We start from the raw sequence: 25552 nt of genomic DNA, 5'->3' as shown, positions 1-25552 counted from the left end.
GCATTTAGAAAAGAAATAGCAAGTCTACACAAACTCTTCCAGAAAATAGAAGAGAGAACACTTAACTTATTTTAACTTGATAACAACACCAGACAAAAATATAACAAATAAATAAAACCAAAAGTCAATATCCCTCATGAACAGATGCTCAAATAATCAAGAAAATATTAGAAAATAGAATCCAACAATATGTAAAAAGGATAATATGTTATGACCAAGTGGGGTTTATCCTGGAAATGCAAAACTGTTATAACATTTAAAAATCCATCAGTGTAATTCATCAAATCAGCAGACTAATGCAGAAAAATCATATAATTTTCACAATGGATTTTAAAAAAGCATTTTACAAAATTCAATTTTCATTCATGGCTTAAAACAATAGCAACATTAGCAAAAATTCTCAGTGAACTATGAATACAGTGAGACTTCATCAACCTGATAAAGGTCATTTATGAAAAGCATTACAGCTAATATCATACTTAATAATGAATAGTGAATACTGTTTTCCTGGGATTGGGACAAAAGCAATGATGTCCACTTGCATCACTCCCATTCAACATTATACAAGAGATCCTGATTAGTAGAGTAAGACAAAAACAATAAATTCTGGATGCATGGAATAGAGTGAATAAATCTCAAATGTATTATGCTCAGTGAAAGACGTCAGACTCAACAGGATGCACACTGTATGACTGCATATGACATTCTGAAAAAGTTAAAACTATGGGGAAAGAAAGTAGATTAGTGGTTGCCAGGGCCTGGAGCTGCAGGTAGAGTTTTGCTATAAAAGGGCATAGGAGGGTTTTGAAGGGTGATAGAATTATTTTATATCTTGTTTATGATGGTTACATGACTATATGTGTTTATTATTTTTATATCTTGTTTATGATGGTTACATGACTATATGTGTTTGCCATATAACTAATAGATTGGTACATGAGAAAGGATCTATTTTCCTATATGTAGATTACCCTTGATATGCCTCAGAAAGAAAAGAAAATCCCACTTAAAGAGAAACCAATGTGGGTTTGTCTTTGAAATGAAATTCTGGTGGTGTTTTTGCCTGTGGTTGTGATTTTTTTTCCGGAAATCCGGGTTTCTCTCTGAACTTTTGGAGTTTAGTTATTTAAAAAATGATAATTTTATCTGCTTTTGATAAACCATGGAAGAGGGCTACCTGGATATATTCTATGCCATTACCTGAGTGATTCAGGATCTTTTAAATGTAATCTCTATACTTTTCCCCATGCAAGTTCAAATAATGTTTCTATCACCTGTGACAGTCCTGAGTAATGCATGGAAATAGACACTTGCACAAGTAACTGTATACACGGTTGTGTGAGAAGTGCTATAAGAGCAATAAAAATGATATGGAAGCAGACAGCTGAATGTGATTAAGTCTGACTGGGATCTAGGCAGTAATTGAGTTGGCCTCAGAGACTTTCTGCACTAGAGTCTGGGGAAGCATATCCCAGCTTGAGAAAACACATTTGAGAGCACATTGCAGAGGACAGGAATAAATGGATGCGTGGATGACAGTATGTGATGTCTTCAGGGATAAGAGGTGCAGTGGACCTAAAAAGTGAAGAGACCATCAAACCAGGTAAGTGGTGGAAGATGAACTTAGAAAGGTAGACTTTTACCAGACAGTAGAGAGATCCTTTCTGTGCTCAACATTTTAACTTCATTTCATAAAGAGTTTTATAAATAGCAGGGGAGTGGCATACTCAGATAAGAATTTCTGAAAGACATTTTCAATGTAATCCGAGGAATTATCAGAGAGGCTTCTTGAAATAGGTCAGTTGGGAATCTGTTACATTAGATTAGAAGGTCTGCAGATGACTATGCCCTACACAGACAGAAAGGGTGTAATGATATTGATGCTGTTATGATTATAGCAGTTACCACTTTCCCCACTCCTTATGAGCCAGGCATTGTACTAAAGTACTTCAAATACATTATCTTATTTAATCCTGACAATCATATAAAGTAGGTATTATTATGTCAATGTAGTAGCCAATTATTTTCCACTTAGTCCATGTGGAGGGGCTGACCCCACTGCCTTTCCCACCCTACCAGAGGTGGTGATATTAAGGATAAGCATGTGTCCTGGGCTGTCTAACATGCGTATCCTTTTTTTCCCTTGGTTAGCAAATGGTGAGGGACAGGTATATAGCTCATTTTATACATTTGGATTTAGTCCCATGAATTTGGTGGGAATTATCAATAAGAAGATAAATTGTATCTGCTTTTGATAAGAAATGGATGAAAACTGGCTGGAATCATTTGTTAGTTGAGATTAATTCTACAGCCCTGAATTTCCCAATGAATTTTCCTTGAATATTCATCCTGATAAATACTCTGTGAAAAAGTGTTCTGTTTTATGCATTAACTGGGAAAGCATTGTATACTGTATTATCTCAGAACTTAGTAAAGGGACTAGAAATCCTGCAGTCAAGAAATCTATTTAGTTTTGTTTAATCCAGCTTTCTCAAATGTATGTAAAGAAGTTACTCTTTTTACACATGTATTGACTAGTATCTACCACATTTTGGCAAATACAGTTGTAGGCATTTATCTGCCTAACTATAGTTAAACCATTCAAGATTTTAATAGCAGGATAAAAGGCACCCTTGTCTCTAGTATCTCTTGAGGTTGCATTTCTTAGTCTTTTCCCTGAACACTTACAAAGGTGCAGATCACGATCTGAAAACAAAAGAAAATGTTAAGAGCCAGGGGCATGTGTTGGTCAATTTGGATTTACACGTTTCCATACAACAGTATTCTGCTGCCTTCCAGAGACACTAGAATCCATCACCTGACAGCTGTGGAGAGCACAGTTTCTCATTTGGCTTACCACTGTGCCTGAGACTCCCCACAAAAGAGACCCAAACATATTACCTAAGGAAATGAGGGGTCACTGAATGATAATGTGAAGTAGAAGAATTCACATTCTCATCTGCACAGTCACCCAGGAGTCTCATTTTTGAATCTGGAATGTGAAACGAACTTTGAAAATAATTGAAAAAATGCCCAGTATGCCCAGTACAATGCTGGGTGTGGTAAATACAGCAGTCAAAAGATATGACCACTGTTGTGTCATCTGTGTCTTCATAGAGCTTTCTTATTGTAGCTTCAAGTAATGTCTCTAAGAAGCTTTTTTTTAAGTTATAATTTACCTCAAATTCCCTTCCTTATAATATTTAATGAAATGACACATAAAATGCAAGGAAAGTGAGTAAAAGAAGAGCAACATGGCTTCTAAAAGAGAAAAGTGTTTTATAAGACATAAAAGCAGTTTCATGGGGAAGGTCATCAATGGTGGCATTAGTGACTAACATAGGATCTGAAATAATACCAGTAATAATTAAAAACATTTCTTTCTGAGACCTTTCAAATGCTGAGGAACTCTTCTCTCCTCAGGAAACTTCACTGTGTTTTGTTGATGACAAACTGGTGTAATAAAAACAAAGACACACTGAAATGGAATTTTTACAATTGTGATTCTTAAAAAACTTAATATTGGTTTACATACCCAAGCTATCTTATTTTCGCACTGTTTTGCAAACCATTGAAAAGGCTTAACAATCAATCCATGTTAAAATTAGTTCAAAACATGCATGCTCAGAATGAATTACATTGAAAAGACTCTGGAACTCTAAAACGATTTTAGTTTTCTTAATTTTTCATGTAGAAAAACCCACAACTGGTGTTCCTCATTACCTGGTTTAGCAGCTTTTTATCTATAGAAGTGTTGAAAATTATAATAGAAACTTATAGAAGATTATCTTAGAGGTGATGGTGATTTTGAAACTAGACAATGTGTAGGACAGAAAAGACAACAAGCAATATTTCAGGAGCAGATATAAGCTCTGCTGTGAAAGCGTTTACGCATTACTGGGGAAGGTGGGGGTGAAAAGGATAGACTTATGTATACCTGAATACAATCAAGGGCATCATGGAAGGAGAATGAAAACCATCTACATGGCTTATGCCTATTTTACTACTGATATGGTTTGATTCTGTGTCCCCACCCAAATCCCTCTGGAACTGTAATACCCACATGTCAGAGGAGGGGCTTGGTGGGAGGTAATTGAATCATGGGGGTGAATTTTCCTCTTGCTGTTCTCATGATAGTGAGTGAATTCTCACAAGATCTGATGGTTTTAAAGTGTGTCATTTCCTCCCCTCGTGCTCTCTCTCGCTCTCCTGCTCTGCCGCAGCCATGCTTCCTGTTACGCCTGGGGAACTGTGAGTCAATTAAACCTCTTTTCTTCTAAATTACCCAGTCTCCGGTAGTTCTTTATAGCAGTGGGAAAACAAACTAATACAACTATTCACCGTTGTCATCAATATAACATTACCATTCCAGAATGCTCTTGTCCTAGAAGATAAAAGTTACAAATAACTTTATTGTTCATTTAAGAAACTTTCTGGAAGACCCATTGTATTAGGCTGTTTTTGTGTTGCAATAAAGAAATACCTGGGACTGGGTAATTTACAAAGAAAATAATTGGCTCAGAGCTCTGCAGGCTGTGCAAGCATGGCTGTATAAGCATCTGCTTCTGGTAAGGGCCTCAGGAATCTTACAATCATAGCAGAAGGTGAAGGGGGAGCAGGTGTCACAGGAGAGTGGAAGGAAGAAGAGGAAATGCCATACTCCTTTAAACAACTAGATCGTGCAAGAACTCACTATCGTGAGGACAACACCAAGCCATTCCTGCGGGATCTGTCCCTGTGACCCAAACACTCCCCACCAGGCCCTCCATCTCCAACATTGGGGATTAATTTCAACATGAGATTTGGAGGGAGCAAGCATCCAAACTATATCACATGTCAACTCTATAATGGAAAGTATTAAAGACAGTTTGTACCCCAAGATCCTCAGAACTACTCACTTCAAAATACCTGTTTTGCTGTGGTTACCAATCCTTAATGATCACATGAAGCCTCTCTCTGAATTGTAACCAAGTCCTTACATTGAAAGATCCACTCTAAACCAGACTCTAAAATCTCAATAGATATCCCAACTTTTTCCTTTCCCTTCTGAGATGCTACTAGAACTGTCAAGAGACAGTGTCTCTAAAGAGAGACAGTGTCCTCCTTTACCACAGTTGAGTTTTCTTATCAACAGATTGTTTTGGTAATATTTTGGATATTTTTCAGAGCCAGCATTCAACAGTCTTGGGCCCCAGTGAGATCCAATCAAAATGAGGACTCCTTAATTTTCAGTTTTGACTTGGACACAGCCATTCCCTTGTGACCCTTAGAGCCTCCCCCTGAGTGCTGTATGACCTAATTCTGAGCTAAGTCACATTTTGGGTTGAACTTTGGTTTCTTTTCATTGTGCTCTTCCAATGTTAACTTGTTTTTCCTTCTAGGAGTAAAAAACCCTTTTTAGGATTATCTGATTATATTTGAAAAAACTGATATCCTTGGTGGAAATTTGCCTTATTATCAACAACACTAGTATTTGTCTATCTCTGTCTATGATTTAAGTTTTGTTCTTTCCTCTTTCTTAAGATATTTAGAAATAATTATTACCAGCCTTTTTACTGCAGAGGCTCAGGCTGCTAGTGATAGTGTCTGCAGAGAAAATGTCATAGCAGAGCAAAATACTTCTGGAGCAAGGAGTTGATGAAAATAAAATAAATATGGAATGACCAACTTCATAATTCATTCTTATGTCCTTCTTCCTCCCAGGGGAGATGGTTTTCTTCTCATGCTGTCCTAAGGGTAGAAAGGTGAAAACTTGAAACCCTTTCCTAAGGGAATAACAGAAAATGGTGAACAATAGTTGCTGGGGGTGGTACTGGGAAATATCTGTGTCTTAGTCTACTCAGGCTTCCATTAAAAAATATCATACTGGGTGATTTAAATAACAGTACATTATTTCACATGGCTCTGGAGGCTTGGAAGTTCAAGATCAGATTGTCAGCATGTTTGGGTTTTAGTGAGGGCTCTTTTCATGGATTGCAGATGGCAACCTTCTTGCTATATCCTCCAATGGTGGGCTGGGAGAGGGAAGGAAGATCTCTGGTCTCTTATTACAGGGAAGTAATCCAATCATGAGGACCTCACCCTTATGGCTTTATATAAATAGAGTAAGGGAGATTGAAGAATAAGATGGAGAATTTGTATAAGTTACAGTGATTCAGAACTAAAATAAGTAATTTTAGATAACAGATGGTTTGCTTAAAATTTATTGAAGATTTTAGGCATTTAGAAATAAGGAAATATTTCTAAAATTGATTGCACACTTTGCTGCCCTCTTAATTAGAGACAGCCAAACATCTAACCTGTTTTTGATGACTCAAGGTCATCATTATGCACATTGATGATTATTTTGTAAAGCAATGATGCACTCAAGAGCCATCAGGACATACAAGGCTGCTTACTTCTATATGATTTATCCTATACTGCTATGATTCTTGTGTTTGTATCCGCCATTAATTGTCTTTCATATTGCAGGCATTCTATACACAATAACTTTTTTCATTTTTATACTATCAATGTATAGTGTATTGATTTAAGTAGGTCCTCTCCCTAATAAAATTATGTTGCTTATAGTCTGCTGTGGTCTTGGAACCCATAAAGACAAGGTGTTAGAAGTGTATATAAAGTGAGAGTGATTAAGTTCTGATTGGGTAATGTATTAGTCAGGGTTCTCTGACTGGGTAGTGTATTAGAGGGACAGAACTAATAGAAGATATATATATATATATATTTAATAAACTCCCATATACATATGGGAGTTAGATGTAGAAGATGTAGAACTTGTATAAGTTTCAGTGATTCAGAACTAAAATAAGTGATAAAGCTCCAAAATGATCCATATATATGGGAGTTTATTAAGTATTAACTTATATGATCACTAGGTCTCATAATAGGTTGTCTGCAACCTTGAGGAGCAAGGAGAACCAGTCCAAGTCTCAAAACTGAAGAACTTGGAGTCCAATGTTCCAGGGCAGGAAGCATGCAGCATGGGAGAAAGATGTAGGCTGGGAGGCTAGGCCAGTCTCACCTTTTCACGTTTTTCTGTCTACTTTATATTCGCTGGTAGCTGATGAGATGGTGCTCACCAGATTAAGGGTGGGTCTGCCTTTCCCAGCACACTCACTCAAATGTTACTCCCCTTTGGCAACACCCTTACAGACACACCAGGATCAACACTTTGTGTCCTTCAATCCAATCAAGTTGATACTCGGTATTAACCATCACAGGTAGGTAGATAAATGAGTGCCCTAGCTCACAGGATTTGGTGACTCTGACTTTGGCTACTCTTCTTACCCCTGTGCACACCAATCTTGTTTCAATTAGGTGAAAATTAACTGATAGCATGCTCCTGATAAGTGAGGTGCTATTGAAACAGGAAGAGACAAATTGCACTGTGATTATCCATTTATTAGCAACATCATGGCCATCCTGTAAAGGTGAACAGCTGCCTGCTGCTCCATGCACAGTTTCATGTACCAACTTGGAGATGAGCCTAGTATCCCTTTCCTTGGACCATTAGCCCAAGTTTTCATTTTAGTCTGTGATTTTTTTGTTGTTGTTATTTTAATGATACAAATGATGGTGGCAAATGCATTAATTTGACACCATTATTAAACCTCAATAACAATTTCTCCTTTTTTGAGTCATTTCCCAGTCGCCAGAGTATTTTCCTAGGTATATTTTTCTTGATTCACACCACCACCTTCTGTGGCAGAACTGCCCACAACCCACAACCTGGCATTCAGTCAGGGTCATTTATTTTCCTAGAGGCTGTACAGGTTCTCTCTTAAGCTCAATGTCTCTGAGATCTTTTGTGTCAATGAGGCAGCCATAAAAAACAGCTGTAGCAATTGTCCTACTCAGATGTAACAGATATGCTAATTAAAAAACTGAGGAAAAGGCACACATTTTGAAAGCCTCCATCAAAAATAAACAGCTAACAAAATAAAAAAAAACTTGCTGTACATGCTTGTTTAGAAGCCTCTGGGGAATTCTCAATGAATGTATGTCTATCTCATAGAAGCCTAGCTGCATTCTTCAGTAATATTTTAAATAGTCTCAGCCTAAATGTCCTCCGCAAAAGAAACAATTGTAAGAAGGAAAGCCATTTCTACTTCGGTGTATTTTTCAATTAAAACTCTGAGCCTTCACTTCTGTAATGCAGTGCATCCATTTAGTGCGTGTCTGCTCTCTCTTTTGTGAAGGAATGTTTCTTTTATTATTTTTAAAATCAGTACAAGGGAGAATCAAAGAGGAGTTGTGGATCTTGCTCTAAGATGGTGTATTACTCTGTTTTCACACTGCTAATAAAAACCTACCTGAGACTGGGCAACTTACAAAACAAAGAGATTTAATGGATACAGTTCCAAGTGGCTGTGGAGGCCTCACAATCATGGAAAAAGGTGAAAGGCACATCTCACATGACAGCAGACAAGAGAAGAGAGCTTGTGCAGGGAAACTCCTCTTTATAAAACCATCAGCTCTCATGAGACTTATTAATGATTATGAGAACAGCACAGGAAAGACTTGCCCCCATGATTCAATTACCTCCTACTGGGTCCCTCTCACAACATATAGGAATTCAAGATGAGATTTGGGTAGGGACACAGCCAAACCATATCAGTCTGCCCTGGACCCTCCCAAATCTCATGTCTTCACATTTCAAAACCAATCATGCCTTCCCAACAGTCTCCTAAAGTCTTAACTCATTTCAGAATTAACTCAAAAGTCCATAGTCCAAAGTCTTGTCTGAGACAAGGCAAGTTCCTTCTGCTTATGAGACTGTAAAATGAAAAGCAAGTTAGTTATTTCCTAGATACAATGCGGGTACAGGTGTTGGGTAAATACAACCATTCTAAGTGGGAGAAATTGGTCAAAACAAAGGGGCTACAGGATGCATGCAAGTTCAGAATCCAGTGCGGCAGTCAAATCTTAAAGCTCCAAAATGATCTTTGACTCCATGTCTCACATCCGGGTCATACTGATGCAAGAGGTAGGTTCCCATAGTTTTGGGCAGCTCTGCCCTTGTGACTATGCAGGGTATAGTGACCCTCCTGGCTGCCTTCACGGGCTGGCATTGAATGTCTGTGGCTTTTCCAGGTGCATGGTGCAAGCTGTCGGTAGAGCTACCATTCTGGGGTCTGGAGGACAGTGGCCCTCTTCTCACAGCACCACCAGGTGGTGCTCCAGTAGGGACTTTGTGTAGGGGCTCTGACCCCCACATTTCCCTTCCTCACTGCCCTAGCAGAGGTTCTCCCTAAGGGCCCCCCACTGCAGCAAAATTCTGCCTGGGCATCCAGGCGTTTCTATACATCTCTGAAATCTTGGCAGAGGTTCCCAAACCTAAATTCTTGAATTCTGTGCATCCACAGGCTCAACACCACTTTGTAGCTGCCAAGGCTTGGGGCTTCCACCCTCTGAAACAGCAGCCCAAGCTGTACCTTGGCCCCTTTTAGTCATGGCTGGAGTGGCTGGGACACAGGGCACTAAGTCCCTAGACTTCACACAGCAGAGGGACCCTGGGCCCGGCCCATGAAACCATTTTTTTTCTCCTAAATCTCCAGACTCATGAGGGGAGGGGCTGCCACAAAGGTCTCTGACATGCCCTGGAGACATTTTTCCCTTTGTCTTGGTGATTAATATTTGGCTCCTCATTACTTATGCAAATTTCTGCAGCTGGCTTGAATTTCTCCTCAGAAAATGGGATTTTCTTTTCTATTGCATTGTCAAGCTGCAAATTTTCCAAACTTTTATGCTGTTTCCCTTTTAAAACTGAATGCCTTTAACAGCACCCAAGTCACCTCTTGAATGCTTTGCTTGGAAATTTCTTCTGCCAGATACCCGAAATCATCTCTCTCAAGTTCAAATTCCACAAATCTCTAGGGCAGGGATAAAATGCCACCAGCTTCTTTGCCAAAACATAACAAGAGTCACATTTGCTCCAGTTCCCAACAAGTTCCTCATCTCCATCTGAGACCACCTCAGCCTGGATTTCATTGTCCATATCATTATCAGCATTTTACTCAAAGCCATTCAACAAGTTTCTAGGGAGTTCCTAACTTTCCCACATTTTCCTGTCTTCTTCTGAGCCCTCCAGCTGTTCCAACCTCTGCGTGTTACCCAGTTCCAAAGTCGCTTCCACATTATCAGGTGTCTTTTTGGACGTGCCCCACTCTACTGGTACTATTTACTGTATAAGTCTGCTTTCACGTTGCTGATAAAGATACACCCGAGACTGGGCAATTTACAAAAGGAAGAAGTTTAATGGCCTTACAATTCCATGTGGCTGGGGAGGCCTCACAATCATGGAGGAAGGTGAAAGGCATATCTCACAAGGTGGTAGACAAGAGAAGAGAACTCGTGCAGGGAAACTTTCTAAAACCATTGGATCTCGCAAGACTTATTCACTGTCATAAGAACAGCACAGAAAGACTTGCCCTCGTGATTCAATTACCTCCCACAGGAACCTCCCACAACATGTGGGAATTGAAGATGAGATTTGGGTGGGGACATTGCCAAATCATATTTCATGGCTTGCCCTGTTCGAAATCCCATCCATCTGAAGTAGCTCTACAGAGTCAACATATTTCTTGAGCTCCTACTATGGTCTGGACACTGTTATAGGTGCTGGATCTTCAGCAGCGAATGAGAGAGAGAAAGCATGGTGGCTGGAAAGGCTAACAGATTATCGTAACCTGTGATAGGGTCAGGATATGCTACCCCAAAATATGGTACTTTGGCAGTTGAGAAAGCAGCAGAAGCAGGAAAGTCACTTTCGCCTTCCTTTCTGCCCTTCTCCTTTGAAGCAGGTTACGAAACATAGGACGTATTTTCTTTTCTTTTTGTTTTTTTTTTTTTTTGAGACGGAGTCTCGCTCTGTCACCCAGGCTGGAGTGCAGTGGCGCGATCTCCGCTCACTGCAAGCTCCGCCTCCTGGGTTCACGCCATTCTCCTGCCTCAGCCTCCCAAGTAGCTGGAACTACAGGTGCCCACCACCACGCCTGGCTACTTTTTTTTTTGTATTTTTAGTAGAGATGGGGTTTCGCTGTGTTAGCCAGGATGGTCTTGATCTGGGAAGTATTTTCTGAATTTCCCTAAGCAAAACAAAAATCCTTATGTGAACAGTTCCCTCCCTATATTTGAAGGAAATGAACCGGAGACACAGGGACACAGGAAAGAATCTGAACAAATAGGCTTTGTTAAGTTTCTCCCAGTTTATCACCATTAGATCATATTCCCTTTGTCCAATAATAGTTCTCCCAAACTGTCCGTTCTTCATCAAACCTAGCACAACAAAAACAAAGGTTTACTCATTTCTTTGGGTCTTTTTTTCTTACAAAGGTTCTCATGTAAAACTTACGTCAAATAAATTTGTGTGCTTTTATTTTTATTTTATTGAGACAGACTCTGACTTTGTGCAGGGGAGTGATCTTGGCTCACTGCAACCTCTGCCTCCCGGCTTCAAGCAATTCTGCTGCCTCAGCCACCTGAGTAGCTAGGATTACAAGTGTGTGCCACCACCACTGGCTAATTTTTTGTATTTTTAGAAGAGACAGGGTTTTGCCATGTTGGCCAGGCTGGTCTCGAACTCCCAACCTCAGGTGATCCACCTTCCTCGGCCTCCCAAAGCGCTGGGATTACAGGGGTGAGCTACCGTGCCCAGCCTGTGTGCTTTTATTAATCTGTCTTTTGTTATAGGGGCCTTAGGCATGAACATAGGATAGTTGAGGAAAAGATTTTTCTCCTCCCCTACCCCTATATTGCATAGATAAGTATAAAGATACATTTAGTCATGTGGTAACATTTACAGGCAGGACACCCCAGAATCAAAACATCTTGTTGCTTTTTTTTTTTTTTTTGTCTCCAATTTTACATTGGTATATGAGAGAGAGCCTAGGAGAAGGAAAAGATTCAGATTTTATTGGCATCATATTTTTATGGGCATCAGGGCTTATTTCTTTCTCCTTGAGGATATGCACCAATAAATTTTAAAATGTAGTTTAACTGTGGATTTTGAGATGGGGCTAGGCTGTGGTGGAAAGATCATTAGGGTCAGCGGAGAAGAGTAGAGTTCCAGATTTGGAAGAGTAAATGATTTTGGCCCAAGACCACAGGCTTTGGGATCAGACAGATTCTATTTGTATCCAGGCTTTCTGACTTCCTAGCTGGATGACCACATTTCTTAAACATTCTGAATTTTGATTTCCTCATCTGCAAAACAAGTATTGGTAGAATTTATAATTCTATTAAGTATAAATTAAATGAGATTTCTACAAATAGGTCTAGTACTTAAGTGCTATATTAGTACAATAAATATTAGAGTGGTTTTTTTCTTTTTCTTTTTCTTTTTTTTTTTTTTTTTTTTGAGATGGAGTCTTGCTCTGTCACCCAGGCTGGAGCGCAGTGGCGTGATCTCGGCTCACTGCAACCTCCACCTCCCAAGTTCAAGTTATTCTCGTGGCTCAGCTTCCCAAGTACCTGGGATTACAGGCGTGTGGGACCACACCTGGCTAATTTCTGTATTTTTAGTAGAGACAAAGTTTCACCCACCATTATGGCCAAGCTGGTCTCAAACTTCTTACCTCAAGTGATTTGCTACCTCGGCCTCCCAAAGTGCTGGGATTACAGGCATGAGCCACTGCACTCAGCCTAGTTAATTTTTTGGTTATTAACTAGCTGGGTGATTGTGTGTGTGTGTGAGTGTGCACGTGCATGCATGTGTCAACTTTCAAATTCTCTGGGCATTAAGAGGTAGGCTAGATAATATACTGTCTAATTTCCTTCCAGCATTATTATTCTGTGACTATGGCAGTATAACCTATTATTTACAGAAAGGAGTCATCTGTTATATAAGTCAAGTGGCTTAGGGGTGCAGTCTCAGAATTGATCTGTACCTTGAAAATCCATGTAAATTTGTGCTTTTAGGTTGAGTAAAGATTAGAGGAAGTACAGTATATATTGTTAAGCAATACTTTTTTTTTGATTATGATAAAATTCTGTGCTGGAATTACTCTGTTGTGATTGTTCCTTCTATGTAAAGTGTATGTAAAAGTGGTAAAAATTTAGTGTTCTCAACCGGGATATGAAAATACATATTATATTTCTCATTATTAAACTGAAGCCACATGATTTAGAATACAGAAAAGATAAGTGTAAGTAACACCATGGATTGGACTACTTAAAAATTTTAAATGGTTATAAATAATGGATGGATATATTGTACTTAAGCTTAAGCCAAGAGGGTGCTCACTCAGTGGTTTAAGGCATCAATACTCTAACAGTATTTATTAGGAATAAAAAAGTTCCTCTCACCCTCTTGCTTTACAATATAATCCATGAAAAATCAAGTGATTCTTTTAAGAGAGATGGAAGCACTTATGAAACATTGTAGAGTTATGTGCATAACTATTTTGAAGCAAACACAGAGTAAAATGATAGGAAATACATTGATGTGTAATTCCAGGGGCAATCCTGAAGCAAGGATTCAAAGAAGCATGAGTGGAGAGGGGTAGAAGGAAAGGGGGTAATTCATTTGCTTCTCCCTTTTCCTGGCTGGTTATGCCTGACTAAGAGGAGCTGAGCATGCTCACAGTAATGAGTAAGGAATGGGACTGTGTCAATTAACATTAGAGCAGTGGTCCTCAATATTTTATGCATTCAGCATTGAGAAAGGGAAGGATGCTACAGAGATGTTCTGAATCTGGCTTGTACCGGTTCCTGAGAGCAGATGGTTAAATTTTCAGGAATCTTGTGAGTCAGTTATTAAACAGTCATTATTAAAAAATAGGATGGGTACAGAAGCTCATGCCTGCAGTGCCAGCACTTTGGGAGGCTAAGGCAGGAGTATTGCTTTGATGACAGGAGTTTGAGACCAGCCTGGGCAACATAGTGAGACCCTGTCTCTACAAAAACAAAAATAAAATAAAATAACTTACATTCATATACACTTAAATAAATAATATTAAAACAAAGGCAATACATACTCAAAGCTCATCATTTCTTAATTTTTTACTACATTTTACTTTATGCTATTATTTATATCTACTGTTGCTATAGGTGGTGGAAATACTGCAAAATAGCATGCTACTGCTCCTCTCCTTCCAACTCTTCATTCAGTGGCATTATACTGGCAGCTTGAAATTGACCATGGTAGAAGTATTAAAGCCACAGAAATTGGCAAATGCTACAAATCAGGACTTTCTTTTGCTTTTTTTCTATAGAGCTGGTTGATAAACATTTACTAGCACACCACTGAATATGAATAAGAGTGGAGTTTTAAATTTGACTGAACTGAGTTTAGAAAAAAATGCTTATCAGAAATTCAAATATACACAAAATAGAAATAATTTCATTAATGATACCTATGTACTGTTTCCTCAACTTCAATACTCATTAACGTTTTGCCAATCTTGCTTAATCTGTTGCTCCCACTGGTTTTTTGAAGTATTGTAAACTGAACTTCAAATATTTTCTAATTTTTATCTTAAAATACTTAAGCACACATCTCTAATGCTTTGGCACTTAAAAAAGATATAACCACAGTTTCATTATTATACCAAATAACATTAACACTAATTTCATGATATTCTTTCATACTAGTCCATGTTCAAATGCCCTGATTGTTTCAAAGTGTCTTCTTAGAATTGGTTTGTTTGAATCAGGAGCCAAACATGTGAACTGGTCTTTTTAATAACTGAAAGAGGCTAGAAAGTTATAAGATCTGTCTGTGATGTCATTAAAGAGCAGGAAAGGCAGATTTGACAGAATCTAGTTCAAAGTAAGGATTAGAGAAAAATAAAACTGTTTCATGTTTATGGCCTACTGAGATCAGACTCTTCAATAAGCTGGCTATACAAAGAAGAACACAACATGTTCTATGCCCTAAAAAGTTCACAGTCTAGGGCAGTAGTGGCACTTAACTTTTTTGGGGTCATGGACCCCTTTGAGTGTGGATGAAAACTGCCTGCATGTGCACACCCACACTTGCACACAGAATTTTGCATGCAATGTGAGTTCTGAAACCCACAAAATTCATCCTGAGGCCAATACAACCAGAGTTAAGACCCAGGATTTGGAGGAAAAGCAGGTGTGTAAATAATTACCATCCAAAGCAATATTGTTAGAGCCAAACATACATCCAGACAGTGGCTAATTTTGCCCAGTAACAGGGAAAATGACATTGAAAATGGTGTTGGACATTTTGCTTAAGAGATTTTCAATCAGCGATGGTGATTAGGGCTGCATGCCAAAGATGGGTGTGAGAAGAGATATTGGTAAGAGGTCAAGAGCCACATGAAGAAATTTGTTTTAATTTGCTCCAATTTTTGCAGGGCTTTAAACTGGGCAATGATATGATCAGATTTTCATAGGAGAAAGTTCAATGGAGCAACAGTAAATGGCAAGGAATTTCAAGTGGAGAGACTGGACAGAATGAGGCCTGGCAGCAGCTATTATAATAGTCAAAGTAAAGGATGACAGGGCCTGGACTATGGCATAATCAATGAGGTCAGAGAAGAGGGAAGGATTTTAGGAGGTATATAGGAGGTGAAATGGTATGGTGCATTCATGTAGATGGTAAAGGAAAAAGAGAAATCCATGAGAGTAAAATGTCCTAGCTTTTAAGGCATGGTAGAGAAGAAATGCCATTTACTAAAACTAAAGAATATAGGATGCATAGCAGTGGCCAAGGAGGGAAAGGGGACAGAAAAAGGCTGTGGGTTTTGGGCATGTTGAGTTTGAGGCATCTGTGGAACATACAGGAAGGAATTCCCAGGAGGAGCTAGAAAGCAGAGTCCCTCTAAGAACTGATTCAATACATTAGATGCAGCCAAGTCTAGTTTGGTGTCATTTATAGTTTAAAGTCATTTATGGTCAGAGATAGATCACAATTCAATTCAGAATGCAGTGAACCTTTAGGAATTCTCTATAGCCAAAATTTTATCCTCCAAAACTTTACTCAAAAAAACAGCTAGATTCAAAAATTTCTCCCTCTCTCTGGTCTGATCTCATCTCCAATCTGAGATCTTTCCATACAAATATGATCATATCTCTTTCCTACTTAAAATCTTTTAATAGCTTCTCATTACCCCAGGACAAAGCTCAAACTTTCTTTATCCTCTTCCACTTATCATTATTACTGTTTTTCAATGTGGATGTTAATTCTTCCTAGGACTGTTCCTAACACCTGAGGGCCAGGTCTCAGTGAAGTAGAAAGTATTGTAATCAACTTCTTACTTATTTACATTCCTTTCTACTAAGCACCTTATTTCTGGGTGCTAAGCACCTCATCATTTACTGATTTAGACGATAGTGCTGTGGAGTGGAATTGAAGGCCTACTGTGTGCCAGGCAGTTTGACAGGGGTTGAAGCTACAATGGTGAGAGAATTGAAGTACATATAAGCTCCAAATTACCTTGCTACAATTTTGTATGTTGTCTTAGAAAGATTATAGTGCTAAACATAGGTTTTAGGCTTACGATACTCATGCTCCTGACAGTTTCTCATGGGTTGACTGTACCATTCTTTTTGACTGTAAAATTGCCTCTGTTCACTCCCAACAAGACTACATTTTTAATTTGTCAGCAATATGATATTCTTATCAAAGAATGAGAAATGGGGCTCTAAATCAAGCATCTAAGATGAAGGTGAGAAAGAAAGCATAGAAACTGGGTGAGAAAAAAACAATGTGTAATTTTTACATTGGAAAGGCTGGGCGTGAAATGAGCAAAAGAACAGGCCAATCAAGTCATGTGAAATTCTGTGCTGTGCTGTGTAAACACATCATGAGAAAAGTGCTAATCTAATGCTAGGCATACTATGAAAATCTGTCAGTTCAAAACTATGCTCCATCTTCAAGAGACTAGAGCTTTGCATTTCTTGGAAGCATTGATCAGTGTAAGTGCAAGTCGATCAAGGCTTTTGCATTTGCATTCAAATGTTAATCAATCACAATTTATTAAAAATTTAAGGCAACAGTGAGAATGGAAAAAAGTGTATAAGTCTGTGCTTATGAAAAAAGTCAAGTTGAGATCCATTTTGAAATGACTTGAGAATTGCATAATGTGTGAAATGTCAGAGAGCCATCTGGACAACAGACACTGGTCATGGTAATGATGAGCCGGGGTTTGGGGTGGGACAAATGAACATTTATTGACAAATCTCTGCTTTGCAAGATGAGAAACAAAGTGTCTCCATGATGTCTGGCCGTGTAACAGTGCATCCCAGCTTTCCATTAATCATTCCACAAATAGATATAGTAATAATTATTATCATTTAAATGTTTTAGTAATGCCATTTAAAAGATATATTTCTTTTATTGTGGTAACGAACATATAAGATAAAATTTATCATTTTAACCATTTTTATATGTGCAGATGTGACATTAAGTATATTCACATTGTTCTGCTACCATCACCACTATCCATCTTCAGAATTCTTACATCTTCCTGAACTGAAACTTCATATTACTACACAATAACTTTCTAATTGCCCATTCCTTCCAGTCCCTGGAAACCACTATTTAACTAGCCATCTCAGGTAAACAGAATAATACAAAATTTGTCCTTTGGTAACTGGCTTATTTCATTTAGCATAATTTCTTCAAGTTTTATTTATATTGTAGCATGTATCAAAATTTCTTTTTGTTAAGGCTGAATACTATTCCACTGTACATATTTGCTACATTTTATTTATCTATTTATTCATCGATAGACATTTGGGTTACTTCCACCTTTTGGCTGTTGTGAATAATACTGCTAAGAACATAGGTATACAAATATTTGCTCAAGTCTCCATGTTTACTTCTTTTGGGTGTATATCTAGTAGTGGAATTGTTGGATCACATGATAATTCTATGTTTAATATTTTAAGGAACTGCCATGCTGTTTTCCACATGGGCTACTCTATTTTACATTCCCATTAGCAATGCACGAGCGTTCCAAAAAAGATATTTTAAAAACTGAAAGTTAACAGTAAAACCACTGCAAAATATTGGGAAGGAGAGCTAGGTTACAAAAACCTAAGTGGAAGAAAGTTAACTTGTTTCATTCTTACCTTTTTATTTATCTAAACCAGAAGAGCTTCTCAAGTGATGAGTACTGAATGATTTTTCAGATATGTCCTTCTATGGATCCCCTATGTTTTGTGGAAGGTATGAGTGTGGTATGGAAGGTGGGCTCTGAGGTGAGGGGATCAGGCAGGGACTGGGGCTTACAGCTTGCAGCCTGGAGCAGCCTCCCCCATATACCCAAGTGTGCCTTACAAATACTTTCATTTTCCATATGGGCTAATATATGAAAAAGGCTAGGAAATGCTGCTCTAAACTATAGGGGCAAAGTTAGGATTAAAATCTGTAAGAGATGCAAAAGCATAAAATATTTATTCAACAGAAAAATCTAATGAATGGTTACTCTGTTCTAGGATCTAGGTCTGACTGGGGATAGCTGGCAGATACTGTGGGGTAAATAAGATAAATAATTATACTTTCAAAAAGCTTGGTTTCTTGAAGCTTCACCTTCAAGGACAAGCAAATAAGCAGTTACAGTACAGCATGGAAAGTAATTCATTGGGGGAAGGGGAACCACAAAGTGTTGTATATAGCCACCAGCCCTCACCTATTTCGATCTTGAGATTGAAAGACAGAGCTCTCTGAACTCTTCTCATTTTCACTGTTACAAGAAGCCAAATGGAATATCTGTTTCTCATTTTGTGGGATGTGGATGTTCAGGGTACCTTAGGCATGTCAGGAAAGAAATAAACTGCCTGGACTGAGTAGAGCTGCTTATTTAAATTTTTAGTAGTGTTTGATGGACAAAGTGTCAGGATTTATAAAAAGCATTTGCATTATAATTGAGAAAAGAATTATGAAAACTCAAGGAAGCCATCCCTGAGAACTTCTCATGTCTGAACTCCAGGCTGAGTTGGGCTCTGGTTCTCCGTGCTCTCAGCACCCTAGGTTCATTTCTTACAGAAGCACTTATCACCCCGTACTGTCATTGTCTGGTTACTTACTGTGTCAGTCTGTTTTGTGCTGTTATAACAGAATACCTGAGACTGGGTAATTTATATAGAACAGAAAATTATTTTCTCACAGGTCTGGAGCCTGATAAGTTCAAGATCAAGGCACCAACAACTGGTGTCTGGTGAGGGCCTTCTTGCTGCGTCCTCCCACAGCAGAAAGCAAAAGGGCAAGAAAGCAAGTTAGCTGAACACCTTCTGAAGTCTCTTTTATAAGGGCTTTGATCTATTCATGATGGAGAAGCCCTCACCACCTAAACACCTCCCAAAAGGCCAACTTCCCAACACTGTTGCATTGGAAATTAAACTTCCAACACATGAATTTTGGAGGACATATTCTGACCACAGCACATACCTAAATCTCCCACTTCACTCTATGTGTAATGGAGGCAGGGATCCTACTCAGAAATATTTCTGGGAATAAGTAAGTGGAGCAGTAAGACAGCTATAAAACAACTGGGACCATTTATATGAAGCAGCCAAGATACTCACAATAACTTGGAGAAACGGCTCTGGAAAAGTAGACATTAAGTCTCCATTGTTGCATTGTTGGGGCTTCTGACAGCTGTGGCATGGTGGCATGGTACTACCACAGTTCTTCTACTCTAACACTTTCCAAAATACTCTTTTAGGTTTTTTTCCCTAAATTCTCCCTCTTTCCTTTTTCCCAAATAATCAATAGATGATTAAATGTCTATGTGAATTGCAACTGAGTTCATTTTGTTATTGTATTTTTTGTTAAATGGGTATAAGAAAACAAGACCTAGAAATACTGCCATACTTTATCTGGAGTCATCTTAGAAGATTATTATTATCAGCATAATTATCTACTTTCCATACAATTTGATTGTTCATATTACACATATTTTTGACTTGAGGTAGAAGGATGACAAAAGGGTCTCATTTAACCTTTTCTGTTTTTAAATAGAAGCAAGATTATTTCTAAAAAGTCAATAAAGGATATCCCAGAGGAATTGAGGAAAAATGAGATGAGGACTTCGATAAAGCATACTTTGGTGACAAACATTTTGATATAAAATTTTGTAAAAGCACACACACATCCTGATGAGAAGAGGATGAGTAATTTCTTTTTAATTCAGAGCAAGTGTTCTGATCTGGCTGAAATTCTGGGAAGTGCTGGAAATCCCCAAAGCAAAGTGCCAGATGCCATTTCTGGATCCTGGATACGTGGGCTTGGTTGCTAAGATGATGATGCCTCCTCCCCTTCACCACACTCAGCTGACGCCTGAGCGACAGGGAGTTGATGTACGCAGAGCAGGGATCTAACAATGTCAACTGTGCTGACATCATCCTAGCTGTGCAGGGCTGATGGGAATTCAGAATATCAAACATCATATCAAGGGCAGTGAGCAGGTGTGACTCATTTCCCTGGAGAAGCGGGAGAGAGGAAGGGAGAGGGCAGGATTATCTCACACTGACACACACATAGCCTTTAGACTGAGCTATTTGTGTGGCTTATTTAAAAGCAGCAAAACAATGTTCTGTCTCTCTCTTCATTTTTCTACCGGAAACACTTTATATTCTAGTCCTATGTGTCTCAGCATAGAATTGAGCCTTTCAACATCATAGTATATTAAAATACACATGATTTAGGATCATTACTTTTTATGTTACATAAACCCGACTAGGAGAACAATTCAAACAAAGAAATTTTATGTTCTTTATTTTCTCTTCAGGTATCATCTACTGAACTGGTCAGATGTAACTGAATTGAAAAGGAGCTGAACAAAAGAGCCTGGTATAGGTCTGATGAGACTGCTTTGGTATTACCAAATAAATATAGCATTTCTGTATTCTAGCAGAGTATATTGCTTGGTACGAGAGAAGGGGTGCATGATAAATGCTCAATAATTCCTCCTTGGGTGAATAATACAAAAACCCTGTACATTTGTAAGAATGAGCATTAATATATAGATTCTCCTGTATTTTATGGAATTGATTATTTATCAATTGACTTTAAGGGATAATGGGTAAAAGACTGGATACAATAACAATTGTGATGTTAGTGAAGTTACTGATTTCATAAGTCTCTTATCCATTGAAACATCTTATTAGAATGATTAGGCTAGGACAATTAAATCAGAAAGGAGTGTACATCAAAACAGTAAACAAAACAAAACAAAACCCTTCTGCTTCCAAAGACTTAGTGTTTAATAGCAATGAAAGAGGTACAGTGAACTGACATGCTTGTATTCTCTCCAAAATGACCCCAACGTGTCTTGTCACTCTGAGAAGTACTAATTTATCTATGTCTTGTGTCAGCCATAACACAAGGAACAAAAGGACAAAAATTGTTGTTACCCTGTACTCAGTGCTAAAAAGTACCTCTTATACTTCAATTTACTCTGCATGCTTAGTAAAATGGCATATGTATGACAGATTGTGAAGCATATTGGAATCTATGTGTATTGGTTGTTATTGGTATAGCTTGAACAGCACAGAAACAGAAAGGTGTGTTTCAGATCAATCTATAGGATACTACTTGTACAATACAGATGGTGTTGGATGAAATAGGAGGGAAGAACATGAAAAGAGAGGGGTGACTATAGAATTATATGTGGAATGACATAAGTTCTTGCTATGAGATAATAAGTAAGTTGATAAGAGAGATGAAAGGATGTTAGAATGTTCCTAGAAGGCATCTTAAATTTTGAAGGCAGATGTTGAGATATGTAGAACAAATTTTCATTTCATTTTCTTTGCTTTGAAATTACGTGGTAAGGAATTATTCTATCTCTCTGTCTTCAGTCACAATTCCTAATACAGAGAGATTGAGATTCACACAATGTTTAATGGTGATGTTTGATTGATGATAATGGTGATGATGATGATGTTGACGAAAGTGATAATCTGTAGATCCTAGACTAGTGATCCTCAAACTGGCTTTTAGAGTCCTCTAGAATATTTCAGGGGAATATGTATGTGTACCTGAAGAGTTGCCATCATAATAGTCCCTGGGTCATGACTGCTATAAAAGTCCCCTCATATTTTCTTCTTTCACTTCCAGAAGGACCTGCCCAAAAGTTGTTATGGGTCCCTTTTGAGATGACTTATTTGACATGATATGCTGCTACAGGACTCTCTAGGAAGGAAGTAGAAAGGATAAAGAGGCATGAACTAATTTTTCTTGAGACAGATTATTACTTTGGTTGAGAGTATGTGGTTAGCACTGTTTTATTAACCCATAGAGAGAAAATATCATCCCTTATCACCAATGGAGAGAACAACACTGCCGCTTTCTCCCTTTGGGGGTCAACCTGACTACCCAGCCTGAGATACAAAGGAATAATTTAGAAGCTATGTGGGGATGATTTTCATAACTGTTTGGTAAATTATTCTTCTGATATTTTGTTTGGGGATGACTGGGAGTCATGCCTACATTTCTTTTAATGGAGCCATAGTTATTTTTCTTCAGATAATCACATCTAGTGAAGAAAACTCCTAGATAGTTCTGTTGCCATAGAATAGATATTAAATTTGATAAGATGTAAAAGGAGAATATGGGGTTCTTAAAAACCTCTTGAGTTTGAAATGCAGAGTAGAGATAAAGATAGTTAAAAGCAGTGTTGGCTGTGTCTCTGTTGACCACAGAGGGTTATAAAGCAAAGACTATTGCTATTGTAAAAAGCAAATGTAAAAACTATTGTAAAAAGCAAATGTAAAAAGCAATCTAGATGCCCATCAACAGTGGATTGGGAAAATAAAATATGGTACATGTATACCAAGGAACATTATGCAGCCATGAAAAATAATGAAATTGGATTCTTTGCAGCAACATGGGTGCAGCTGGAGGTTGTTATCCTAAGTGAATTAATGCAGAAACAGCCAAATACTGCATGCTCTAATGTATAAGTGGAAGCTAAATAGTAGGTACACATGGGCGTAAAGATGGAAATCACAGATGGTAGGGACTACCAAAGCGGGGAGACACAATGGTTTAGAAAGCATCTATGGGGCACTATGTTCATTATTTGGTTGATGGGATCAATAGAAGCCCAAACTTCAGCATCACAAAATATACCCATATAAGAAGACTGCACATGTATCCACTGCATCTAAAATTAAAAAAAAAAAAATTTACAGGTGGAGAAAGTGGTACGAGAAAGATACCGGCAATTATATGATTTTCTAGAAAAGGTTAAGTTGATTGTGGGAATATTGTTAGCTAATGTGACCATTTTCTTAGGGGGTCCTACTGTTGTCAAGAAGGCTATTATATGGTCAGGCACGGTGGCTCACGCCTGTAATCCCAGCACTTTGGGAGGTCGAGGTGGGTGGATCACCTGATGTTAGGAGTTTGTGACCAGCCTGGCTAACTGATGAAACCCCATCTCTACTAAAAATAGAAAAAATTAGTTAGGCATGGTGGCAGTTGCCTGTAATCCCAGCTACTTGGGAAGCTGAGGCAGGGGAATTGCTTGAACCTAGGGAGCACAGGTTGCAATGAGCCGAGATTGCACCACTGTACTCCAGCCTGGGCAACAGAGTGGAACTCTGTCTCAATAAATAAATAAATAAACAAACAAACAAAAATAACAATAATAATAAATAAATAAATAAGAAGGCTATCATATATTCTGTACAACTTAAAAAGGTGCAGGATTTGCCACTGTAGTTTTAGTTAAAAATATACTGTGATGCAAAAGTTACAGAGGCTTCACTAACCCCCGGAAGATAAAATTTCATGGCTCCAGACATAAGACATGGTCTGCAGAGTTGGTGGTGGTAGTTGGCAGGGCTGGGTATGGGTAATGCACATAGAACCCACAATTAATCCGGAAGATTCTCCTGGCTCAAGTTGTCCATGAGTCACTCATCCTCAAAAGATAAAGAAAGGTTGGAGGTTACCTTAAGGAGTTCACATTACTTTGAGGATCTGAAAATCCTTATTCTAACTAGATCTTACAAGATCATATTGGAATCAACTTAGGTTGGTAGAGGACATTGGCTCTCCAGAACTTGTGAGGAGTGAATTCTGACTTTGACACTAATATTGACCTCTTGAGCCTGGCCCTTTTCTAAACTGAATGCTGGAATGTTTTTTTTTAAGGTTTCAAGGTTTTAAGCCTCATTGACTTAGCCGAAAAACATCACCCCTGGAAGTCTACCCACTCTGCAAAAGGTATAGAGACAGAGTGATTCTTCATCCAGGTAGAAACTACTTAATACATACCCACTAGTTTCACTGCAAAGACAATAGTAGACTCAACCCACAACTCATAGAGGATTTGTATTGCTCAAATGTTGACAGTGTAGTTTGTACTTTTTGTGGCAGCAGAGTCAGATCAAAATGATAAGCAAGTGGCTATGCCTTTATGCTACTAAAACCAGCATTATGACAGTATTTGGACAAGAGACCAAGATTTTCTACATCCAGATCTTTACTGGCCATTGTCACCTAGAAAGTCCCCAAAAACTTCCACAGAGGAGACAAATCAAGGATAAGTAACATATTGTTATTGCTGGAGCTTTGAACACAAACTCCAAAGACAGATTTGGCTGGATAACTTGTCTTATAAATTTAAGAGAAGTTTTTCAGTTCAACAAAGTATATTGAATGGCCTAAAACCAAAGAGGCTAAAAAGCTCACTCACTTCATTTTCACCTTCCAACTGAAACCTGGGCTTGGATATCACAACTTTGGCCTTACACACCATTGAGAATTAGAGGAAATGCAATGTCATAAGACCTTTGTCTCGATGCCAAAGTAAAATGGATGAGGGTGTGGATATTTGAGTTGTTATCTTATATCTTCAAAATCCTGGAACAATACCTGTCCAAGAGCAAACCTGAAGGCCTTTCCTAATTGCTTCCAAAATGTTCAACTCTTGGAAATGAAGCCATGCGTGTCCTCTGATTTACCAATTTTTTCAGCCCATTTCCTATTTAAGCTGCAGAGGAAAGCAGGCAACAAAGAAGACAAGCCAAGAAGGACTATCCATGTTTCCATCAACCGAGAGCTTCTTAAATAGGCCAATAGTTACCTCATGCTTTCCAGAAACCTCCTGTTGTTCTTGGCATAATGAAAATTTAAGAAATAGGCTCTATCTGTTGGATATCCTCTATTGGTAACTCTCCTATTGAAGTGTTTATGCTTCTGGGCTCATTATGACATAGATTCTATGGATGAATATTGAGAAGGCTTGAAGGACAAATATTTAGGACCCAACAACAGACACAGTGTGTGGCTCAGATCTTCACAGCAATTTCAGTGGCATAATGTGAAACAGAGTCCAGAGCTTTCACCTTTAGGGTTAGTGCCCTGTCTAGATCAAGCTTTTCCCCTTTCTTTGAGGAAATTCTGCACATATGCTTTAAATAGCTTTTGTTTTTGTTTCTTGTTTTTTTTTTTTTTTTTTTTTACAGGATCCCTTGCTAAAGTTATTTAGATATTATTGTCCTGATATATATTTCAATCTTGTCTTTCTTATTTTGCAACATTAATTTTGTTTTAAATCCCATATCTCCTGAAACGCGCCTCTTGCCTGGGGATATGGTTTTCCATTTTGATTGAGGGATC

The 25552-nt window shown here is 38.3% G+C and overlaps 1 long non-coding RNA gene across 7 annotated transcripts in view; it reads left to right on the top strand.

Moving 5' to 3' along the window:
- LOC116273724 overlaps positions 1-25552 on the top strand; it is a 67249-nt gene that overhangs the window by 22035 nt on the left and 19662 nt on the right. For 2 of the 7 annotated variants that reach the window (XR_004182055.1, XR_004182061.1), the window contains exons 4-6: positions 19940-20385; positions 20709-20776; positions 24083-24183. The exons of 1 other annotated variant lie outside the window; for it this stretch is intronic. This is a non-coding gene — a long non-coding RNA (uncharacterized LOC116273724). The remainder of the gene's footprint in view (positions 1-19939; positions 20386-20708; positions 20777-24082; positions 24184-25552) is intronic. 4 more of the 7 variants (XR_004182057.1, XR_004182056.1, XR_004182060.1 and 1 more) reach the window with 4 other exon arrangements.

The sequence above is a fragment of the Papio anubis genome, chromosome 2 (genome assembly GCF_008728515.1).
Source record: "Papio anubis isolate 15944 chromosome 2, Panubis1.0, whole genome shotgun sequence".
NCBI classification, from domain to species: domain Eukaryota; kingdom Metazoa; phylum Chordata; class Mammalia; order Primates; family Cercopithecidae; genus Papio; species Papio anubis.
The sequence above is the reverse complement of the archived record's forward strand: the minus strand, read 5'-3'. Positions and strand labels throughout refer to the sequence as shown.